This window comes from Salvelinus alpinus, chromosome 21 (assembly GCF_045679555.1).
Source record: "Salvelinus alpinus chromosome 21, SLU_Salpinus.1, whole genome shotgun sequence".
Classification (NCBI taxonomy): Eukaryota; Metazoa; Chordata; class Actinopteri; order Salmoniformes; family Salmonidae; genus Salvelinus; species Salvelinus alpinus.
The window spans coordinates 47,898,780-47,919,558 of NC_092106.1; the positions used below are offsets into that span (position 1 = coordinate 47,898,780).

General features: G+C 50.6%; 1 protein-coding gene across 2 annotated transcripts in view; it reads right to left on the reverse strand.

The window, feature by feature from the left end:
* LOC139548400 (small G protein signaling modulator 2-like) overlaps positions 1–20,779 on the reverse strand; it is a 189,585-nt gene that overhangs the window by 81,039 nt on the left and 87,767 nt on the right. The window lies entirely within an intron of this gene.

Consider the following 20,779-nt stretch of genomic DNA (forward strand, 5'->3'; position numbering starts at 1 on the left):
AGTATGGTGATGATATCGTATCGTGAAGTTCCCTGCCCTAACGAACAACATCAAAGACACCACTCAGACGACTCTATTAGGCCCTAATGCAGCGTTTTACAAACTCTGTCCTGGGGGACCCCAAGAGGTGCACGTTTGAGAGGGAATGAGAGGGAAAAAATCGCATTACAAGCTTTCATCTTTGAAATTAGGGAGTCGTAAAATTGAAGAGGCAGTAATGTAGTATGTAGAACAAAAGCAACAAAGAGAAAGTGAATTATATGTCAATAATGTAATCGTGACTGGAGCAGACATTGGACAGCCTAGACCTCTTTGTGTATACAGTGCAGTGTAAGTTAATGCAGAAGATGCCGTTGTTTACCTGAGTTATCCACGAGTCGAATAGCAGAGTGTAGGTGGAAGTCTACTTTGAAATTCTGTTCTACTTCTATTCTTCTAATTCCCTTCCTGTCTTTTCATATCATCGTGTCTTCATTCTCTCCTTTCCGATCTCTCTCTCTCTCCCTCTTTGTTTTGCTATCTCTCTCTCTTTGTTTTTGTCACGCCCTGACCTTAGAGATCCTTATTATTCTCAATGTTTGGTTAGGTCAGGGTGTGACTCGGGTGGGAAAGTCTATGTTATCTATTTCTTTGTTTTTGGCCGAGTGTGGTTCCCAATCAGAGGCAGGTATCTATCGTTGTCTCTGATTGGGGATCATATATAAGTTGTCATTTTCCTTTTTGGTTTTGTGGGATCTTGTTTTCTGTTTAGTGTCTGTGCCTGACAGAACTGTTCACTTTCGTTTTTTTTGTCTTTGTTATTTTGTTTTGGTGTCATCAATAAAAAGACGATGTACGCCTACCACGCTGCGCCTTGGTCCACTCTTCCTTCTACAAACGAGAGCCGTTACAGTTTTGCTATCTCTCCCTTTGTTTTGCTATCTCTCTCTCTCTTTTTGTTTTTCTATCTCTCTCTCTGTTTTGCTGTCTCTCTCTCTTTTTGTTTTGCTGTCTCTCTCTCGCTCTCTCTGTTTTGCTGTCTCTCTCTCTCTCTGTTTTGCTGTCTCTCTCTTTTTGTTTTGCTATCTCTCTCTTTGTTTTTCTATCTCTCTCTTTGTTTTTCTATCTATCTCTTTGTTTTGCTATCTCTCTCTTTGTTTTGCTATCTCTCTCTTTGTTTTGCTATCTCTCTCTCTCTCTCTCTCTCTCTTTGTTTTGCTCTCTCTTTGTTTTGCTCTCTCTCTCTTTGTTTTGCTATCTCTCTCTATCCCTCTTTGTTTTGCTATCTCTCTCTATCCCTCTTTGTTTTGCTGTCTCTCTCTCTTTTGTTTTGCTATCTCTCTCTTTGTTTTGCTATCTCTCTCGTTGTTTTGCTATCTCTCTCTCTCTCTCTCTCTCTCTTTGTTTTTCTATCTTTTTGTTTTTCTATCTCTCTCTTTGTTTTTCTATCTCTCTCTTTGTTTTTCTATCTCTCTCTTTGTTTTGCTATCTCTCTCTATCCCTCTTTGTTTTGCTGTCTCTCTCTCTCTGTTTTGCTGTCTCTCCCTCTTTGTTTTTCTATCTCTCTCCCTCTTTGTTTTTCTATCTCTCTCCCTCTTTGTTTTTCTATCTCTCTCCCTCTTTGTTATTCTATCTCTCTTTGTTATTCTATCTCTCTCTGTTTTGCTATCTCTCTCTTTATTTTGCTATCTCTCTCTTTGTTTTGCTCTCTCTCTCTCTCTGTTTTGCTGTCTCTCTCTCTTTCTTTCCTGCGTTGATTGTTATTCTCAGCGGTTTTATAATATAGAAGAAACGCCTAACAGAGTTGTATCTGCTCTCCCACATCGTAGCTCAACACTCTCACATACACACCACACGACTTCCACCATCACCCTACTCCCCAACGCCCACTCAAACCACCACCCAGTCACGATGCACTCACCCTCAGCCTCTTCAGCCTGCCACGCACACACACAGAAACACTCTCTCTCTCTCTCTCTCTCTCTCTATCTCTCTCTCTCTCTCTCTCTCTCTCTCTCTCTCTCTCTCTCTCTCTCTCTCTCTCGTTCGCTCTTGCTCCCCTCTCTCTCTCTATCTCTCTCTCTCTCTCTCTCTCGTTCGCTCTTGCTCCCTCTCTCTCTCTATCTCTCTCTCTCTCTCTCGTTCGCTCTTGCTCCCTCTCTCTCTATCTCTCTCTCTCGTTCGCTCTTGCTCCCCTCTCTCTCTCTCTCGCTCTCTCTCTCACACACACAGACTGAAATACATGTATCCGTTGTATTAGTTAGTATTGTGTCTGTTCACCAGATCATTTGAAAGCATGTAGAGCCAAAGCACGGCTGTGTCCCAAATGACACCCTTTTCCTTATATATATACACACTACCGTTCAAAAGTTTGGGGTCTGTCACGTTCTGACCATAGTTCTTTTGTATTTTCTTTGTTTTAGTGTGGTCAGGGCGTGAGTTGGGTGGGTAATCTATGTTTTCTATTTCTGTGTTGGTTTTCTGTGTTTGGCCTGATATGGTTCTCAATCAGAGGCAGCTGTCAATCGTTGTCCCTGATTGGGAACCATATTTAGGTAGCCTGTTTTCTGTTGGGTTTTGTGGGTGGTTGTTTTCAGTCTTTGTGTGTCTGCACCAGATAGAACTGTTTCGGTTTTCACTTTGTTGTTGTATTTTGAGTTGTTCACCTTTCATTAAATTAAGATGAACAATTACCACGCTGCGCATTGGTCCTCCAATCCTTCAAACTTCTCCTCCTCGTACGAGGAGGAAGACGACAGCCGTTACAGGGTCACTTATAAATGTCCTTGTTTCTGTCCATTAAAATAACATCAAATTGATCAGAAATACAGTGTAGACATTGTTAATGTTTTAAATGACTATTGTAGCTGGAAACGGCTGATTTTTAATGGGATATCTACATAGGTGTACAGAGGCCCCATTATCAGCAACCATCACTCCTGTGTTCCAGTGGCACGTTGTGTTAGCTAATCCAAGTTTATCATTTAAAAAGGCTAATTGATCATTAGAAAGCCCTTTTGCAATTATGTTAGCACAGCTGAAAACTGTTGTTCTGATTAAATAAGCAATAAAACTGGCCTTCTTTAGACTAGTTGAGTATCTGGAGCATCAACATTTGTGGGTTCGATTACAGGCTCAAAATGGCCAGAAACAAAGACCTTTCTTCTGAAACTCATCAGTCTATTCTTGTTCTGAGAAGTGAAGGCTATTCCATGTGAGAAATTGCCAAGAAACTGAAGATCTCGTACAACACTGTGTACTACTCCCTTCACAGAACAGCACACACCGTCTCTAACCAGAATAGAAAAGAGGAGTGGGTGGCCCCGGTGCACAACTGAGCAAGAGGACAAGTACACTAGAGTGTCTAGTTTGAGAAACAGACGCCTCAAAAGTTCTCAACTGGCAGCTTCATTAAAATAGTTCCCCCTGCAAAACACCAGTCTCAACGTCAACAGTGAAGAGGCGACTCCGGGATGCTGGCCTTCTAAAGTAACGCACTGGGGGGAAAGGCTCCCTTTTGGGAAGCAGCCTATAGTGGGTGACCAGTGTGAGGAGGGTGAGGAGTGTGAGGAGTGTGAGGAGTGTGAGGAGGGTGAGGAGTGTGAGGAGGGTGAGGAGTGTGAGGAGTGTGAGGAGGGTGACCAGTGTGAGGAGTGTGAGGAGTGTGAGGAGTGTGACCAGTGTGAGGAGGGTGAGGAGTGTGAGGAGTGTGAGGAGGGTGAGGAGTGTGAGGAGTGTGAGGAGGGTGAGTGTGAGGAGTGTGAGGTGTGTGAGTGTGAGGAGTGTGAGGAGTGTGAGGAGTGTGAGGAGTGTGAGGAGGGTGAGGAGTGTGAGGAGGGTGAGGAGTGTGAGGAGTGTGAGGAGTGTGAGGAGGGTGACCAGTGTGAGGAGTGTGAGGAGTGTGAATGTGAGGAGTGTGAGGAGTGTGAGGAGTGTGACCAGTGTGAGTGTGAGGAGTGTGAGGAGTGTGAGGAGTGTGAGTGTGAGGAGTGTGAGGAGTGTGAGGAGTGTGAGGAGTGTGAGTGTGAGGAGTGTGAGGAGTGTGAGTGTGAGGAGTGTGAGGAGTGTGAGGAGTATGAGGAGTGTGAGGAGTGTGAGGAGTGTGAGGAGGGTGAGGAGTGTGAGGAGTGTGAGTGTGTGGAGTGTGAGGAGTGTGAGTGTGAGGAGTGTGAGGAGTGTGAGTGTGAGGAGTGTGAGGAGTGTGAGTGTGAGGAGTGTGAGGAGGGTGAGGAGTGTGAGGAGTGTGAGGAGTGTGAGGAGGGTGATGAGTGTGAGGAGTGTGAGTGTGAGGAGTGTGAGGAGGGTGAGGAGTGTGAGGAGTATGAGGAGTGTGAGGAGGGTGAGGAGTGTGAGGAGTGTGAGGAGTGTGAGTGTGAGGAGTGTGAGGAGTGTGAGTGTGAGGAGTGTGAGGAGTGTGAGGAGTATGAGGAGTGTGAGGAGTGTGAGGAGTGTGAGGAGTGTGAGGAGGGTGAGGAGTGTGAGGAGTGTGAGTGTGAGGAGTGTGAGGAGTGTGAGGAGTATGAGGAGTGTGAGGAGGGTGAGGAGTGTGAGGAGTATGAGGAGTGTGAGGAGGGTGAGGAGGGTGAGGAGTGTGAGGAGTGTGAGGAGGGTGAGGAGTGTGAGGAGTGTGAGGAGTGTGAGGAGGATGAGGAGGGTGAGGAGTGTGAGGAGGGTGAGGAGTGTGAGGAGTGTGAGGAGTGTGAGGAGGGTGAGGAGTGTGAGGAGTGTGAGGAGTGTGAGGAGCGTACTTTCATATTCTCATCCTCTTCCTCTCTGCTTCCTGTCAAGAGACAGTGACGGAGCTTGATTCTATATAGGAATTGACGGGGTGCCATTCAAGCCTGACGCTAAATTACAATTTCAGAGCACACACACACACACACACACACACACACACACACACACACAAACATACACACCCGAGCATGAACACACACACACACACACACACACACACACACACACACACACACACACACACACACACACACACACACACACACACACACACACACACACACACACACACACACACACTCAAGCATGAACTCTCCATGTCTCCCACTAAGGAGGGTCTGCTGTATGCAGATGACCCGGTGCTGCTGTCTCCCACTAAGGAGGGTCTGCTGTCTCCCACTAAGGAGGGTCTGCTGTAGACAGATGACCTGGTGCTGCTGTCTCCCACTAAGGAGGGTCTGCTGTAGACAGATGACCTGGTGCTGCTGTCTCTCACTAAGGAGGAGTTACAGCAGCACCAAGATCATCTGCACCGGTTCTATCAGACCTGGGCTCGGACCGTTAACCACAGGTTCTGTCAGACCTGGGCTCTGACCATTAACCACAGGTTCTGTCAGACCTGGGCTCTGACCGTTAACCACAGGTTCTATCAGACCTGGGCTCGGACCGTTAACCACAGGTTCTGTCAGACCTGGGCTCTGACCATTAACCACAGGTTCTGTCAGACCTGGGCTCGGACCATTAACCACAGGTTCTGTCAGACCTGGGCTCGGACCATTAACCACAGGTTCTGTCAGACCTGGGCTCGGACCGTTAACCACAGGTTCTGTCAGACCTGGGCTCGGACCGTTAACCACAGGTTCTGTCAGACCTGGGCTCGGACCGTTAACCACAGGTTCTGTCAGACCTGGGCTCGGACCGTTAACCACAGGTTCTGTCAGACCTGGGCTCGGACCGTTAACCACAGGTTCTGTCAGACCTGGGCTCTGACCGTTAACCACAGGTTCTGTCAGACCTGGGCTCTGACCGTTAACCACAGGTTCTGTCAGACCTGGGCTCTGACCGTTAACCACAGGTTCTGTCAGACCTGGGCTCGGACCGTTAACCACAGGTTCTGTCAGACCTGGGCTCTGACCGTTAACCACAGGTTCTGTCAGACCTGGGCTCGGACCGTTAACCACAGGTTCTGTCAGACCTGGGCTCTGACCGTTAACCACAGGTTCTGTCAGACCTGGGCTCGGACCGTTAACCACAGGTTCTGTCAGACCTGGGCTCTGACCGTTAACCACAGGTTCTGTCAGACCTGGGCTCGGACCGTTAACCACAGGTTCTGTCAGACCTGGGCTCTGACCGTTAACCACAGGTTCTGTCAGACCTGGGCTCGGACCGTTAACCACAGGTTCTGTCAGACCTGGGCTCTGACCGTTAACCACAGGTTCTGTCAGACCTGGGCTCTGACCGTTAACCACAGGTTCTGTCAGACCTGGGCTCTGACCGTTAACCACAGGTTCTGTCAGACCTGGGCTCGGACCGTTAACCACAGGTTCTGTCAGACCTGGGCTCTGACCGTTAACCACAGGTTCTGTCAGACCTGGGCTCTGACCGTTAACCACAGGTTCTGTCAGACCTGGGCTCTGACCGTTAACCACAGGTTCTGTCAGACCTGGGCTCTGACCGTTAACCACAGGTTCTGTCAGACCTGGGCTCTGACCGTTAACCACAGGTTCTGTCAGACCTGGGCTCTGACCGTTAACCACAGGTTCTGTCAGACCTGGGCTCGGACCGTTAACCACAGGTTCTGTCAGACCTGGGCTCTGACCGTTAACCACAGGTTCTCTCAGACCTGGGCTCGGACCGTTAACCACAGGTTCTGTCAGACCTGGGCTCTGACCGTTAACCACAGGTTCTGTCAGACCTGGGCTCTGACCGTTAACCACAGGTTCTGTCAGACCTGGGCTCGGACCGTTAACCACAGGTTCTGTCAGACCTGGGCTCGGACCGTTAACCACAGGTTCTGTCAGACCTGGGCTCTGACCGTTAACCACAGGTTCTGTCAGACCTGGGCTCTGACCGTTAACCACAGGTTCTGTCAGACCTGGGCTCTGACCGTTAACCACAGGTTCTATCAGACCTGGGCTCTGACCGTTAACCACAGGTTCTGTCAGACCTGGGCTCGGACCGTTAACCACAGGTTCTGTCAGACCTGGGCTCGGACCGTTAACCACAGGTTCTATCAGACCTGGGCTCTGACCGTTAACCACAGGTTCTATCAGACCTGGGCTCTGACCGTTAACCACAGGTTCTATCAGACCTGGGCTCGGACCGTTAACCACAGGTTCTGTCAGACCTGGGCTCGGACCGTTAACCACAGGTTCTATCAGACCTGGGCTCGGACCGTTAACCACAGGTTCTATCAGACCTGGGCTCGGACCGTTAACCACACGTTCTATCAGACCTGGGCTCGGACCGTTAACCACAGGTTCTGTCAGAACTGGGCTCGGACCGTTAACCACAGGTTCTATCAGACCTGGGCTCGGACCGTTAACCACAGGTTCTATCAGACCTGGGCTCGGACCGTTAACCACAGGTTCTGTCAGAACTGGGCTCGGACCGTTAACCACAGGTTCTGTCAGACCTGGGCTCGGACCGTTAACCACAGGTTCTGTCAGACCTGGGCTCTGACCGTTAACCACAGGTTCTGTCAGAACTGGGCTCTGACCGTTAACCACAGGTTCTGTCAGACCTGGGCTCGGACCGTTAACCACAGGTTCTGTCAGACCTGGGCTCGAACCGTTAACCACAGGTTCTGTCAGACCTGGGCTCTGACCGTTAACCACAGGTTCTGTCAGACCTGGGCTCTGACCGTTAACCACAGGTTCTGTCAGACCTGGGCTCGGACCGTTAACCACAGGTTCTGTCAGACCTGGGCTCTGACCGTTAACCACAGGTTCTGTCAGACCTGGGCTCTGACCGTTAACCACAGGTTCTGTCAGACCTGGGCTCTGACCGTTAACCACAGGTTCTGTCAGACCTGGGCTCTGACCGTTAACCACAGGTTCTGTCAGACCTGGGCTCTGACCGTTAACCACAGGTTCTGTCAGACCTGGGCTCGGACCGTTAACCACAGGTTCTGTCAGACCTGGGCTCTGACCGTTAACCACAGGTTCTGTCAGACCTGGGCTCTGACCGTTAACCACAGGTTCTGTCAGACCTGGGCTCGGACCGTTAACCACAGGTTCTGTCAGACCTGGGCTCTGACCGTTAACCACAGGTTCTGTCAGACCTGGGCTCTGACCGTTAACCACAGGTTCTGTCAGACCTGGGCTCGGACCATTAACCACAGGTTCTGTCAGACCTGGGCTCGGACCATTAACCACAGGTTCTGTCAGACCTGGGCTCGGACCGTTAACCACAGGTTCTGTCAGACCTGGGCTCGGACCGTTAACCACAGGTTCTGTCAGACCTGGGCTCGGACCGTTAACCACAGGTTCTGTCAGACCTGGGCTCGGACCGTTAACCACAGGTTCTGTCAGACCTGGGCTCGGACCGTTAACCACAGGTTCTGTCAGACCTGGGCTCTGACCGTTAACCACAGGTTCTGTCAGACCTGGGCTCTGACCGTTAACCACAGGTTCTGTCAGACCTGGGCTCTGACCGTTAACCACAGGTTCTGTCAGACCTGGGCTCGGACCGTTAACCACAGGTTCTGTCAGACCTGGGCTCTGACCGTTAACCACAGGTTCTGTCAGACCTGGGCTCGGACCGTTAACCACAGGTTCTGTCAGACCTGGGCTCTGACCGTTAACCACAGGTTCTGTCAGACCTGGGCTCGGACCGTTAACCACAGGTTCTGTCAGACCTGGGCTCTGACCGTTAACCACAGGTTCTGTCAGACCTGGGCTCGGACCGTTAACCACAGGTTCTGTCAGACCTGGGCTCTGACCGTTAACCACAGGTTCTGTCAGACCTGGGCTCGGACCGTTAACCACAGGTTCTGTCAGACCTGGGCTCTGACCGTTAACCACAGGTTCTGTCAGACCTGGGCTCTGACCGTTAACCACAGGTTCTGTCAGACCTGGGCTCTGACCGTTAACCACAGGTTCTGTCAGACCTGGGCTCTGACCGTTAACCACAGGTTCTGTCAGACCTGGGCTCTGACCGTTAACCACAGGTTCTGTCAGACCTGGGCTCTGACCGTTAACCACAGGTTCTGTCAGACCTGGGCTCGGACCGTTAACCACAGGTTCTGTCAGACCTGGGCTCTGACCGTTAACCACAGGTTCTCTCAGACCTGGGCTCGGACCGTTAACCACAGGTTCTGTCAGACCTGGGCTCTGACCGTTAACCACAGGTTCTGTCAGACCTGGGCTCTGACCGTTAACCACAGGTTCTGTCAGACCTGGGCTCGGACCGTTAACCACAGGTTCTGTCAGACCTGGGCTCGGACCGTTAACCACAGGTTCTGTCAGACCTGGGCTCTGACCGTTAACCACAGGTTCTGTCAGACCTGGGCTCTGACCGTTAACCACAGGTTCTGTCAGACCTGGGCTCTGACCGTTAACCACAGGTTCTATCAGACCTGGGCTCTGACCGTTAACCACAGGTTCTGTCAGACCTGGGCTCGGACCGTTAACCACAGGTTCTGTCAGACCTGGGCTCGGACCGTTAACCACAGGTTCTATCAGACCTGGGCTCTGACCGTTAACCACAGGTTCTATCAGACCTGGGCTCTGACCGTTAACCACAGGTTCTATCAGACCTGGGCTCGGACCGTTAACCACAGGTTCTGTCAGACCTGGGCTCGGACCGTTAACCACAGGTTCTATCAGACCTGGGCTCGGACCGTTAACCACAGGTTCTATCAGACCTGGGCTCGGACCGTTAACCACAGGTTCTATCAGACCTGGGCTCGGACCGTTAACCACAGGTTCTGTCAGAACTGGGCTCGGACCGTTAACCACAGGTTCTATCAGACCTGGGCTCGGACCGTTAACCACAGGTTCTGTCAGACCTGGGCTCGGACCGTTAACCACAGGTTCTGTCAGACCTGGGCTCGGACCGTTAACCACAGGTTCTATCAGACCTGGGCTCGGACCGTTAACCACAGGTTCTGTCAGACCTGGGCTCGGACCGTTAACCACAGGTTCTATCAGACCTGGGCTCGGACCGTTAACCACAGGTTCTATCAGACCTGGGCTCGGACCGTTAACCACAGGTTCTATCAGACCTGGGCTCGGACCGTTAACCACAGGTTCTGTCAGAACTGGGCTCGGACCGTTAACCACAGGTTCTATCAGACCTGGGCTCGGACCGTTAACCACAGGTTCTATCAGACCTGGGCTCGGACCGTTAACCACAGGTTCTGTCAGAACTGGGCTCGGACCGTTAACCACAGGTTCTGTCAGACCTGGGCTCGGACCGTTAACCACAGGTTCTGTCAGACCTGGGCTCTGACCGTTAACCACAGGTTCTGTCAGAACTGGGCTCTGACCGTTAACCACAGGTTCTGTCAGACCTGGGCTCGGACCGTTAACCACAGGTTCTGTCAGACCTGGGCTCGAACCGTTAACCACAGGTTCTGTCAGACCTGGGCTCTGACCGTTAACCACAGGTTCTGTCAGACCTGGGCTCTGACCGTTAACCACAGGTTCTGTCAGACCTGGGCTCGGACCGTTAACCACAGGTTCTGTCAGACCTGGGCTCTGACCGTTAACCACAGGTTCTGTCAGACCTGGGCTCTGACCGTTAACCACAGGTTCTGTCAGACCTGGGCTCTGACCGTTAACCACAGGTTCTGTCAGACCTGGGCTCTGACCGTTAACCACAGGTTCTGTCAGACCTGGGCTCTGACCGTTAACCACAGGTTCTGTCAGACCTGGGCTCGGACCGTTAACCACAGGTTCTGTCAGACCTGGGCTCTGACCGTTAACCACAGGTTCTGTCAGACCTGGGCTCTGACCGTTAACCACAGGTTCTGTCAGACCTGGGCTCTGACCGTTAACCACAGGTTCTGTCAGACCTGGGCTCGGACCGTTAACCACAGGTTCTGTCAGACCTGGGCTCTGACCGTTAACCACAGGTTCTGTCAGACCTGGGCTCTGACCGTTAACCACAGGTTCTGTCAGACCTGGGCTCGGACCGTTAACCACAGGTTCTATCAGACCTGGGCTCTGACCGTTAACCACAGGTTCTGTCAGACCTGGGCTCTGACCGTTAACCACAGGTTCTGTCAGACCTGGGCTCGGACCGTTAACCACAGGTTCTGTCAGACCTGGGCTCTGACCGTTAACCACAGGTTCTGTCAGACCTGGGCTCTGACCGTTAACCACAGGTTCTGTCAGACCTGGGCTCGTACCATTAACCACAGGTTCTATCAGACCTGGGCTCTGACCGTTAACCACAGGTTCTGTCAGACCTGGGCTCGGACCGTTAACCACAGGTTCTGTCAGACCTGGGCTCGGACCGTTAACCACAGGTTCTGTCAGACCTGGGCTCGGACCATTAACCACAGGTTCTATCAGACCTGGGCTCTGACCGTTAACCACAGGTTCTATCAGACCTGGGCTCTGACCGTTAACCACAGGTTCTGTCAGACCTGGGCTCGGACCGTTAACCACAGGTTCTGTCAGACCTGGGCTCGGACCTTTAACCACAGGTTCTATCAGACCTGGGCTCTGACCGTTAACCACAGGTTCTATCAGACCTGGGCTCTGACCGTTAACCACAGGTTCTATCAGACCTGGGCTCGGACCGTTAACCACAGGTTCTATCAGACCTGGGCTCGGACCGTTAACCACAGGTTCTATCAGACCTGGGCTCGGACCGTTAACCACAGGTTCTATCAGACCTGGGCTCGGACCGTTAACCACAGGTTCTGTCAGAACTGGGCTCGGACCGTTAACCACAGGTTCTATCAGACCTGGGCTCGGACCGTTAACCACAGGTTCTATCAGACCTGGGCTCGGACCGTTAACCACAGGTTCTGTCAGAACTGGGCTCGGACCGTTAACCACAGGTTCTGTCAGACCTGGGCTCGGACCGTTAACCACAGGTTCTGTCAGACCTGGGCTCTGACCGTTAACCACAGGTTCTGTCAGAACTGGGCTCTGACCGTTAACCACAGGTTCTGTCAGACCTGGGCTCGGACCGTTAACCACAGGTTCTGTCAGACCTGGGCTCGGACCGTTAACCACAGGTTCTGTCAGACCTGGGCTCGGACCGTTAACCACAGGTTCTGTCAGACCTGGGCTCGGACCGTTAACCACAGGTTCTATCAGACCTGGGCTCGGACCGTTAACCACAGGTTCTATCAGACCTGGGCTCGGACCGTTAACCACAGGTTCTGTCAGAACTGGGCTCGGACCGTTAACCACAGGTTCTATCAGACCTGGGCTCGGACCGTTAACCACAGGTTCTATCAGACCTGGGCTCGGACCGTTAACCACAGGTTCTGTCAGAACTGGGCTCGGACCGTTAACCACAGGTTCTGTCAGACCTGGGCTCGGACCGTTAACCACAGGTTCTGTCAGACCTGGGCTCTGACCGTTAACCACAGGTTCTGTCAGAACTGGGCTCTGACCGTTAACCACAGGTTCTGTCAGAACTGGGCTCTGACCGTTAACCACAGGTTCTGTCAGACCTGGGCTCTGACCGTTAACCACAGGTTCTGTCAGAACTGGGCTCTGACCGTTAACCACAGGTTCTGTCAGACCTGGGCTCGGACCGTTAACCACAGGTTCTGTCAGACCTGGGCTCGGACCGTTAACCACAGGTTCTGTCAGACCTGGGCTCGGACCGTTAACCACAGGTTCTGTCAGACCTGGGCTCGGACCGTTAACCACAGGTTCTGTCAGACCTGGGCTCTGACCGTTAACCACAGGTTCTGTTAGACCTGGGCTCTGACCGTTAACCACAGGTTCTGTTAGACCTGGGCTCGGACCGTTAACCACAGGTTCTGTCAGACCTGGGCTCGGACCGTTAACCACAGGTTCTGTCAGACCTGGGCTCTGACCGTTAACCACAGGTTCTGTCAGACCTGGGCTCGGACCGTTAACCACAGGTTCTGTCAGACCTGGGCTCTGACCGTTAACCACAGGTTCTGTCAGACCTGGGCTCTGACCGTTAACCACAGGTTCTGTCAGACCTGGGCTCTGACCGTTAACCACAGGTTCTGTTAGACCTGGGCTCTGACCGTTAACCACAGGTTCTGTTAGACCTGGGCTCGGACCGTTAACCACAGGTTCTGTCAGACCTGGGCTCGGACCGTTAACCACAGGTTCTGTCAGACCTGGGCTCTGACCGTTAACCACAGGTTCTGTCAGACCTGGGCTCTGACCGTTAACCACAGGTTCTATCAGACCTGGGCTCTGACCGTTAACCACAGGTTCTATCAGACCTGGGCTCTGACCGTTAACCACAGGTTCTGTCAGACCTGGGCTCTGACCGTTAACCACAGGTTCTGTCAGACCTGGGCTCGGACCGTTAACCACAGGTTCTGTCAGACCTGGGCTCTGACCGTTAACCACAGGTTCTGTCAGACCTGGGCTCGGACCGTTAACCTAAAAAAATATATATATAATGATATTCCAAAAAAGGTCCAGAAATGAATTCACCAAATGGGACAAACATCCAATCGAAATACTGCATGCAGAGTTTTGCCAGACTGTATTGCAAGTACAAAGAAAAACTCAAAATAATGCACGTAGGGCAGAATTGGGCCAATACCCCCTCCTTTTTCAAATAGAAAAAAGAGCCATCAAATTTTACAACCATCTTAAAACAACTGACCCCAAAACATTCCATCACACAGCTCTATAATGTCAAGAGATGAAACAAGAGAAGAGTCCCCCTCAGCCAGCTGGTTCTGAGGCTCAGTTCACTAACCCAAACCAACCCCATAGAGCCTCAGGACAGCACTCAGAAAATCTGACCCAACCAAATTATCACAAAGCAAAAATGAATATATATCACCTATTTGAAAGGCACCACAAAAAATCTAAGTCAACTTCAATGCTATTTGTCTCTAAACAGACAGTACATGGTGGCAGACTATCTGACCACTGTGACTGATAGAAAACTGAGGAAAACATTGACTAGGTACAGACTCAGTGAGCACAGTCTGGCTATAGAGACCGGTCAATTTTGTATTGTTTATTCCACTTTTGTTTATTATCTACTTCACTTGAGAGAGACAGAGACAGAGAGACAGAGAGACAGAGACAGAGAGAGAAAGAGAGAGATTGTATATATATACATATATATTTGATTTTTATTTTTCGATATGTATACTTTGACAATGTAAGTAATAATGAACTTGCCATGTAAATAAAGTCAATTGAATTGAATTGAATTGAGAGAGAGAGAGAAAGAGAGACAGAGAGAGAGAGAGAAAGAGAAAGAGAGAGACAGAAAGAGAGAGAGAGAGAGAGAAAGAGAGAGAGAGAGAGAAAGAGAAAGAGAAAGAGAGAGAGAGAGAGAGAGAGAGAGAGAGAGAGAGAGAGAGAGAGAGAGAGAGAGAGAGAGAGAGAGAGAGAGAGAGAGAGAGAGAGAGAGAGAGAGAGAGAGACAGAGAGAGAGAGAGAGAGAGAGAGAGAGAGAGAGAGAGAGAGAGAGAGAGAGAGAGAGAGAGAGAGAGAGACAGAGAGAGAGACAGAGAGGCTCCAAGGCAGTGACATTCAGATATGACTAACCCTAACCTAATTTAACCCCAAACTGATGAACTAAATAACATCTGCCCCTAGCCTTGGTACTGGAACGACAGACAGACAGAGAAGACAGAGTTCTGAAGAGAAAGGAGAAGAGCCCAGAATGTCTAATTGCATTTTAAGCCCTTAGAGAAAACAAAAGAAGCACACTGTTGATAATGGCTGACCCTGGCCATGACCCCACTCTCAGAGGGAGTTGAAATAAGAAAAAACTATTCTCCAATTCACACATGTAGTTAATACACACTTGTGAAATAGGACAAATATAAGCACCCACCAAATTAGTATTTTATAATAATAAAATTTAAAAAAGTAAAGTCTAATCGGTCACAACACACCGCAGCCAGCTGCCAAATACAGGATGAAGACAAGCTACTTCATCTTTTATGAAGCCAGCAGCGGCGTCCGTTATTATTCAGAATAATCGTTCATTTTGGAAAATTAATTAGAGCCCTTCATCGCTGAAGATTTAGAGCTTCTCCTCCTCTCTTCCTCTCCTCCTCACTTCCTCTCCTCCTCACCTCCTCTCCTCCTCAATGTCTCTCCTCCTCACTTCCTCTCCTCCTCACTGTCGCTCCTCCTCACTTCCTCTCCTCCTCACTCTCTCCTCCTCACTTCCTCTCCTCCTCACTTCCTCTCCTCCTCTCTGTTTCTCCTCCTCATTTCCTCTCCTCCTCATTTCCTCTCCTCCTCTCTGTTTCTCCTCCTCATTTCCTCTCCTCCTCTCTGTTTCTCCTCCTCACTTCCTCTCCTCCTCATTTCCTCTCCTCCTCTCTGTTTCTCCTCCTCACTTCCTCTCCTCCTCATTTCCTCTCCTCCTCTCTGTTTCTCCTCCTCACTTCCTCTCCTCCTCATTTTCTCTCCTCCTCTCTGTTTCTTCTCCTCCTCACTTCCTCTCCTCCTCACTCTCTCCTCCTCACTTCCTCTCCTCCTCACTTCCTCTCCTCCTCACTTCCTCTCTGTCTCTCCTCCTCATTTCCTCTCCTCCTCTCTGTTTCTCCTCCTCACTTCCTCTCCTCCTAATTTCCTCTCCTCCTCTCTGTTTCTCCTCCTCATTTCCTCTCCTCCTCTCTGTTTCTCCTCCTCACTTCCTCTCCTCCTCATTTCCTCTCCTCCTCTCTGTTTCTCCTCCTCACTTCCTCTCCTCCTCATTTCCTCTCCTCCTCTCTGTGGGTGGTGTTAGGGGGCTGTGGGTGGTGTGAGGGGGCTGTGGGTGGTGTGAGGGGGCTGTGGGTGGTGGGTCTGATCCTGATGGTCTGGTCCTGATGGGTCTGATTGTGATGGTCTGATCCTGATGATCTGATTCTGATGGGTCTGACCGTGATGGGTCTGATCCTGATGGGTCTGATCCTGATGGTCTGGTCCTGATGGTCTAATCCTGATGGTCTGATCCTGATGGTCTGATCCTGATGGTCTAATCCTGATGGTCTGATCCTGATGGTCTGATCCTGATGGTCTGGTCCTGATGGTCTGGTCCTGATGGTCTGATCCTGATGGTCTGATCCTGATGGTCTGATCCTGATGGTCTGATCCTGATGGTCTGGTCCTGATGGTCTGATCCTGATGGTCTGATCCTGATGGTCTGATCCTGATGGTCTGATCCTGATGGTGAGGCTGAGTTCAGTAAGAGACAGGAATAGGAGGGCTGTAGTGTATGAGTTTAGTAAGAGACAGGAATAGGAGGGCTGTAGTGTATGAGTTTAGTAAGAGACAGGAATAGGAGGGCTGTAGTGTATGAGTTTAGAGGAATAGGAGGGCTGTAGTGTATGAGTTTAGTAAGAGACGGGAATAGGAGGGCTGTAGTGTATGAGTTCAGTAAGAGACAGGAATAGGAGGGCTGTAGTGTATGAGTTTAGAGGAATAGGAGGGCTGTAGTGTATGAGTTTAGAGGAATAGGAGGGCTGTAGTGTATGAGTTTAGTAAGAGACAGGAATAGGAGGGCTGTAGTGTATGAGTTCAGTAAGAGACAGGAATAGGAGGGCTGTAGTGTATGAGTTTAGTAAGAGACAGGAATAGGAGGGCTGTAGTGTATGAGTTTAGTAGGAGACAGGAATAGGAGGACTGTAGTGTATGAGTTTAGAGGAATAGGAGGGCTGTAGTGTATGAGTTTAGAGGAATAGGAGGGCTGTAGTGTATGAGTTTAGTAAGAGACAGGAATAGGAGGGCTGTAGTGTATGAGTTTAGTAAGAGACAGGAATAGGAGGGCTGTAGTGTATGAGTTTAGTAAGAGACGGGAATAGGAGGGCTGTAGTGTATGAGTTTAGTAAGAGACAGGAATAGGAGGGCTGTAGTGTATGAGTTCAGTAAGAGACAGGAATAGGAGGGCTGTAGTGTATGAGTTTAGTAAGAGACAGGAATAGGAGGGCTGTAGTGTATGAGTTCAGTAAGAGACAGGAATAGGAGGGCTGTAGTGTATGAGTTCAGTAAGAGACGGGAATAGGAAGGCTGTAGTGTATGAGTTTAGTAAGAGACAGGAATAGGAGGGCTGTAGTGTATGAGTTTAGTAAGAGACAGGAATAGGAGGGCTGTAGTGTATGAGTTCAGTAAGAGACGGGAATAGGAAGGCTGTAGTGTATGAGTTTAGTAAGAGACGGGAATAGGAAGGCTGTAGTGTATGAGTTTAGTAAGAGACAGGAATAGGAGGGCTGTAGTGTATGAGTTTAGTAAGAGACAGGAATAGGAGGGAGGGCTGTAGTGTATGAGTTTAGTAAGAGACGGGAATAGGAGGGCTGTAGTGTATGAGTTTAGTAAGAGACAGGAATAGGAGGGCTGTAGTGTATGAGTTTAGTAAGAGACAGGAATAGGAGGGCTGTAGTGTATGAGTTCAGTAAGAGACAGGAATAGGAGGGCTGTAGTGTATGAGTTCAGTAAGAGACAGGAATAGGAGGGCTGTAGTGTATGAGTTTAGAGGAATAGGAGGGCTGTAGTGTATGAGTTCAGTAAGAGACAGGAATAGGAGGGCTGTAGTGTATATGGATATATACACTGGATATAACAGGGTTCTCTGAGGTGGAACAGGGTTCTGGAACTATAACAGGGTTCTGGAGATATAACAGGGTTCTGGAACTATAACAGGGTTCTGGAGATATAACAGGGTTCTGGAGATATAACAGGGTTCTGGATATAACAGGGTTCTGGATATAACAGGGTTCTGGATATAACAGGGTTCTGGAGATATAACAGGGTTCTGGAGATATAACAGGGTTCTGGATATAACAGGGTTCTGGATATAACAGGGTTCTGGAGCTGGAGCAGGGTTCTGGAGCTGGAACAGGGTTCTGGAGCTGGAACAGGGTTCTGGAGCTGGAACAGGGTTCTGGAGACGGACGTGGATGCTCCGAGTGCTTTCTTCAACCTGGAGAGGAAGTCGGGTGGCCACCCTGACGGACGTGGATGCTCCGAGTGTGATCCTCTTCAACCTGGAGAGGAAGTCGGGTGGCCACCCTGACGGACGTGGATGCTCCGAGTGTGATCCTCTTCAACCTGGAGAGGAAGTCGAGTGGCCACCCTGACGGACGTGGATGCTCCGAGTGCTTTCTTCAACCTGGAGGGGAAGTCGGGTGGCCACCCTGACGAACGTGGATGCTCCGAGTGTGATCCTCTTCAACCTGGAGAGGAAGTCGAGTGGCCACCCTGACGGACGTGGATGCTCCGAGTGTGATCCTCTTCAACCTGGAGAGGAAGTCGAGTGGCCACCCTGACGGACGTGGATGCTCCGAGTGCTTTCTTCAACCTGGAGAGGAAGTCGGGTGGCCACCCTGACGGACATGGATGCTCCGAGTGCGATCCTCTTCAACCTGGAGAGGAAGTCGGGTGGCCACCCTGACGGACGTGGATGCTCCGAGTGCTTTCTTCAACCTGGAGAGGAAGTCGAGTGGCCACCCTGACGGACGTGGATGCTCCGAGTGTGATCCTCTTCAACCTGGAGAGGAAGTCGAGTGGCCACCCTGACGGACGTGGATGCCCCCGAGTGTGATCCTCTTCAACCTGGAGAGGAAGTCGAGTGGCCACCCTGACGGACGTGGATGCTCCGAGTGCGATCCTCTTCAACCTGGAGAGGAAGTCGGAGCAGCAGAAGCAGATGTTCCATCTACGGCGTCCATCAGGGTCTCTGACGTTGGATCCAGCAGAGATGAGGAGGATGACTATGGACTTCTAGTCAGACAACAACACTGTTCCACAGTGTGCTCAGGAGATTCTACAGAGGCTGTCTAAGCTCAGGCCTGAGCAGAGTGCTAGGCTGGAGGATGATCTTTCGTTTCAGGAACTAACAGCGGCTGTGCAGCAGCTCTCCCCAGGCCATAACCCTAACCCTCGCTCCATTTTTGTATTTTTTTTTAACCTTTATTTAACTCGGCAAGTCAGTTCAGAACAAAATCTTATTTTCAATGACGGGACGGACTAGGAACAGTGTGTTAACTGCCTGTTCAGGGGTAGAACGACAGATTTGTACCTTGTCAGCTCGGGGATTTGAACTTGCAACCTTTCGGTTACTAGTCCAACGCTCTAACCACTAGGCTACCCTGCCGCCCCAATTGAAGAACTGGAGGCCAGTATCATACTGTCCAAGTGTTTGGCAAATCGTCCGAAAGGTTATTTGGACACAATATTTCACAGGGACCAGGCATGCTGTGTGCCTGGGCGGACAATAATGACCAACTTGTTTCTTTTGAGAGATGTTATAGACATCACTAGGATGTGTGATCAGGACCTGGGACTCATTTAGATAGACATCACTAGGATGTGTGATCAGGACCTGGGACTCATTTAGATAGACATCACTAGGATGTGTGATCAGGACCTGGGACTCATTTAGATAGACATCACTAGGATGTGTGATCAGGACCTGGGACTCATTTAGATAGACATCACTAGGATGTGTGATCAGGACCTGGGACTCATTTAGATAGACATCACTAGGATGTGTGATCAGGACCTGGGACTCATTTAGATAGACATCACTAGGATGTGTGATCAGGACCTGGGACTCATTTAGATAGACATCACTAGGATGTGTGATCAGGACCTGGGACTCATTTAGATAGACATCACTAGGATGTGTGATCAGGACCTGGGACTCATTTAGATAGATCAACAAAAAGCTTTTGATGGAGGATGTCATACCTATCTGGAAACGTTTGGCCTGGGATGTGGGTTTAGATCATGGGTCAAGTTATTGTATAGTGGGGCTTCTGTTATGGTAAAAGTGTGGGGGGGGGGGGAGAGGGATTAGGCAGGGCTGTCCACTCCCGGGTCAGCTCTACTGTTAAGCCATAGAACCCCTGCTGACTAGTCTTATGGAGGCTGAGGGAGAGACTGAGGGAGAGGCTGAGGGAGAGGCTGCATGGGTTGTTGGCTGAGGGAGAGGCTGAGGGAGGGGCTGCATGGGTTGTTGGCTGAGGGAGAGGCTGAGGGAGAGGCTGCATGGGTTGTAGGCTGAGGGAGAGGCTGAGGGAGAGGCTGCATGGGTTGCAGGCTGAGGGAGAGGCTGCATGGGTTGTTGGCTGAGGGAGAGGCTGAGGGAGAGGCTGGGGGAGAGGCTGCATGGGTTGCAGGCTGAGGGAGAGGCTGAGGGAGAGACTGAGGGAGAAGCTGCATGGGTTGTTGGCTGAGGGAGAGGCTGAGGGAGAGGCTGCATGGGTTGTTGGCTGAGGGAGAGGCTGGGGGAGAGGCTGCATGGGTTGTTGGCTGAGGGAGAGGCTGAGGGAGAGGCTGCTGGGGCTGTAGGCTGAGGGAGAGGCTGACGGAGAGACTGAGGGAGAGGCTGATGGAGAGGCTGAGGGAGAGACTGACGGAGAGAATGAGGGAGAGACTGAGGGAGAGGCTGAGGGAGAGACTGCAGGAGTTGTTCACGGTTGGGACCGTGCTTCACGGTTGGGATGGTGTTCTTCGGCTTGCAAGCCTCCCCCTTTTTCCTCCAAACATAACGATGGTCATTATGGCCAAACAGTTCTATTTTTGTTTCATCAGACCAGAGGACATTTCTCCAAAAACTACAATCTTTGTCCCCATGTGCAGTTGTTAACAGTAGTCTGGCTTTTTTTATGGTGGTTTTGGAGCAGTGGCTTCTTCCTTGCTGAGCGGCCTTTCAGGTTATGTCGATATAGGACTCATTTTACTGTGGATATAGATACTTTTGTACCTGTTTCCTCCAGCATCTTCACAAGGTCCTTTGCTGTTGTTCTGGAATTGATTTGCACTTTTCGCACCAAAGTACGTTCATTTCTAGGAGACAGAACGTGTCTCCATCCTGAGCGGTATGATGGCTGCGTGGTCCCATGGTGTTTATACTTGCGTACTATTGTTTGTACAGTTTAACGTGTTACCTTCAGGCATTTGGAAATTGCTCCCAAGGATGA